Source organism: Pinus tabuliformis, chromosome 1_2 (assembly GCF_031772625.1).
Source record: "Pinus tabuliformis cultivar Carrire ecotype Pingquan chromosome 1_2, CPIR1, whole genome shotgun sequence".
Taxonomy (NCBI): Eukaryota; Viridiplantae; Streptophyta; class Pinopsida; order Pinales; family Pinaceae; genus Pinus; species Pinus tabuliformis.
Window position 1 is genome coordinate 294,134,688 of NC_142298.1, and position 4,320 is coordinate 294,139,007.

Below are 4,320 nucleotides of genomic sequence, written 5' to 3' on the forward strand. Positions count from 1 at the left end.
ACTTAGTACATATGGAATTCATTTTATTCAATCGTACTACAATAATTTAATTAGTTCCCCATATTTGTTCAAACTTGAGAACTTCAAAAAAACAACACAACATCCCGACATTGGAAAAGGCCAAAACCCAGACTTTTCTTTAGTTTGAACAAACCAATGTAGATTGTTTTGTATTTGTATTGCAGGGTAAAAGCCTTCATTGGTGATATGAAAACTGTATGCTCTATCTGTTGCATTCTTTACCTTGTTCATGTCTTATTTTCATTTACATAAATGTAGTACACTTAAGCTAAAAATGTTTTAAACTGTGTCCAATTTTTTTGAATAAGCCTAGATTGTCATGCATGCTACAAGTCTTAGATATCCATTCAGTCTTACTATGTCCAATTTCCCTAATCTATATTAATCCATCTTTTTATCATAGTGCTTTCTTTTTATGTTGCATTATTCTTCAAATATAATTGGCCATAAACGCTTTTATATATCTATATGGGAGTTGTTTTGACCTGTGAGAATTCTCTTGGTTGTATGTCAAAGTAAGCTCATGATTGTAATCTATGCTAAAAATACATCTAACATGGGTGTGATTTGTCCATGATAATACAAGAAATTCAAGTGGGAATGGGTTTTACAAGAGAGTTGAGGTGTCCATCTTATCCTGAGAGTAATGGTATGTGGAGATTCCCTGGGATTAGAGCATTTCAATGTTATGATAAGGTATATACAATTTTTATAAATTACTTTCTACAGAGCATAGTTGCATCTTACCTTTTTTATATATCTACATGTGTATAGTTTCCATATAAGTTTTTAAAGTAGTTGGGGTTAATTTCCCTTATTACCTAGTTTGGATATCCTTGTATTGCAGTATATGGTCTCTAATATTAAAGTTGTACATGAAGTTGCTAACAAGAAGGAATGGGGTAATGGGGGCCCAAGTGACGCATGACATTACAACAACTCGCCTAAGGACACACCAGTTTTGAGAAGATATGGTGGCTAGAATAATCCTTATGGTGACATTTTCCTTGAGTGGTATTCTGGTATGGTTCTTAATCATGGAGAGAGAATCCTAACAGCAGTTGAAGCCATTTTTCATGGCACCAGTGTCAAGATTTCTAACAAAGTGGCTGGAATACATTGGCATTATGGAACGAGATCCCATGCTCTTGAGCTCACTGTTAGATATTATAATACCTGATTCAGAGATGGGTATTAGCTAATAGCTTCCATGTTTGCAAGACATGGGGCGATTTTCAATTTTACTTGCCTTGAAATGAAATATTGGGAAAAACCAGGAGATGCACAATGCTCCCCAGAGAAACTGATCAAACAAGTCATCCTTGCAACTCAGAAAGTTGGGGCCCCTCTTGCTGGGGAGAATGCTCTTCCAAGATTTGATCAAGATGCATACGATCAGATCGTTAGGAATGCCAATCTCCGACTGCCAGAATATGGTCATAACACCACAATGGAACCCATTTGTGCATTCACTTATTTCAAAACAAACCAACATTTGTCCCAACCTGAAAATTGGAGGCTATTTGTCTCATTTGTTAGAAAAATGGCACACAGAGGGTCCTCAGATTCATGGGAGCAAGAACACAAAGATACAAACTCATTTGTCTATGCTACAATCCCATTGGTCCAAGAGGCTATTGTACTCTTGCATAATTAAGCCTAAAGCTTACCTTTTTTGAAGCAGGCAAAATCTGAATGTAAAACATATTTATTGCTAGAATTAAACTAATGTATTATTTCACTTGTCCTACTCCTCCATGTGATCTTGTGCAAATACAAGCTTGTAATGTATATGCCAACTCAGTATAAAAGTTTTTGTTACATTAACATGAATACAAGATTTTAATGGGTACGCCAACTCAGTATCATTAGGGTTTGTTATATTAACATGACTTCCAACTCAGTATAATTAGCCTTTATCACATTAACATACATTGATTTGAAGACGTGTTTCAACAATATCATTGCAATTGCAGACCAATTCGATATGATTAATTTAATAACTTAGTATGTATGGAATTGATTTTATTCAAGCTTAATACAAGAATTTAATTAGTTCCCCATATTTTTTCAAACTCCAGAACTTCAAAAAAAGAGCACAACACCCTGACATTGGAAAACACTAAAACCTAAGCATTGGAAAACACATAAATTGAAGGTAGCGTCAGTGTTGTGAATTTTCTTGGCAAGAATATAAAGCTATATTAAGAGGGAAAATAACCGAAACAATTATAAGCCTAGCCCATCTACTGCACTACCTCTCCAAAAAATTCGTTGGGTTTGATGATTGTTTATGTTACTTGAACATGATGGTTTCAAGCTCGTATACTCATATTTATCCACAGAGGTAATGCAATCGCAATACTTATCCTAAATCATAATTTTGATGTGATGCTCTCAAGGAAGGTTTTAGGAATTTCATCTTGGTTATAGCCAAAATGTGCAGTATTCCATAAGCCCTACCTTTTTCCTTGTCACTCAAAGATCTATGGAATAAAACTCGCCATCTCTCTAATAAGTACGACATGAGAACATGGCTATGTTTGAGGATCCTGGCGTAGAATTTGAATTTTAAGGACTTCAAGTCGGCCCTATTTACGTTGATGATTTTAAATAAGATTAATAGCTCCTCCAGAGGATATAACAACTAGATATCTGATTGGAAATGGTCTTTCATTTGCAAACCTAGTGAGAAAGAGTGCGTAGTGTTGTTGCACACATATGAAGAATCCCATGGGATTGAAGCTACTCAATAAATTGGAATTGGGAGAAGTGCATGAGCTGAAAAGTGCAATTTATGTGGACAAGCCTCCCAAAGGGAAGCATTAGACAAAGAGCATGGATAAGAATGTAACTTATGGACACCATATACCTTCAGGTGTTAAAAACAATGATTTGATATACAATGAGTATATAATATAATGCTATAGCAACAAGACGGATAACTGAAACAATTATAAGCCTGACCCATGTACTGCACTACCTCTTAAAAAAATTCGTAGGGTTTGATAATTGTCTATGTTACCTAAAAATGATGGTTTCAAGCTTGTATACCCATATTTATCCACAAAGGTAACGTAGTAGCAACACTTATCCCAAATCAGAATTTTGATGTGATGCTCTCAAGAAAGGTTTTAGGACTTTCATCCTGGTTATAGCCAAAATGTGCAATATTCCAGAAGCCCTACCTTTTCCTTGTCACTCCAAGATCTATGGAAGAAAACTCATCAACTCTCCAACAGTTATGACACGAGAACAGGGCTATGTTTGAGGATCCTGGTGCAGAATTTGAATTTTAAGGACTTCAAGTTGACCCTGTTTATGTTGATGATTTTAAATAATTTTAAGCGTCGGCCTGGTCTATATTTTTGACATATAGGTATAAATGGGATATCAAATAGTTCAATATGTATAGTGAAAAGAGCACCCAGGTCTAGAAATCAATTTATGATGCATGATAAACTTTTGTAGCAGTTTTCCAGCGTTCCCTGTAGCATAATTCAATACATTTTGAGGCTTTGAAGTCACTATAGATATGATGTAAAACATAGCTCTTGTATATTAGCATCATATCCCATGTTATTATAACTGGTTTAAGTAGATTGTTTGATTGTATTACATTTAACATTAAGATTTCTTTTTTCATTCAAATTTGGCTATAGTTAGATCACCTAACATATCACATTTATTTTCATCTATGCTCTTCTTCCGTACGTGCTATCAATTTATGATGTTTCCTTTCTAGTATTTAGTGCAAATGCTAGTTAAAATGCATTTAAATTAATTAAATTAGACAAAAGTAAAATAGGTTAACAACCCAAGACCCAAAAGTATTTGATAGGAGTGAAAGCATGCCTCCTAATGGACCACTAGCCTTTAGGTAAGGGTTTTCCTTGAATAATGGTGATGAGCCAACCTGCATTAACAGATAGCAGCCAATAATAGCCTTCTCGTTGCTGAATTTGAAACTGAGTTATTATAGATTTTTCCATAAAAAATTATAAAAATTAATGATTAACTAAATAAATGATATATTATAATATTATAAATATCAATAATGATATATAAGTCCCAAACGTTAGTTCAAGTGGTCTAGAGCTAGATATGAAGTTCCTGATATTATTGTTAATTGTTGTTGATCATTTGTTCAACAACGATTAGGTTGGGACTAGAGGACCATAATCAGGAGGTTCGAGCGAGAGGACCATAATCAGGGCTCACCATTTACCTAGTTTACTATCCATCCATAGTTTGAGAGCTTTCATTTCAAGTTAAAAAAAATAAAAAAATCATTGAGAA

At 34.3% G+C, this 4,320-nt stretch overlaps 1 pseudogene; it reads left to right on the forward strand.

The window, feature by feature from the left end:
* Positions 1-594: 594 nt before the first annotated feature.
* LOC149205500 (beta-amylase 1, chloroplastic pseudogene) lies at positions 595-1,678 on the forward strand (annotated as a pseudogene).
* Positions 1,679-4,320: the final 2,642 nt, after the last annotated feature.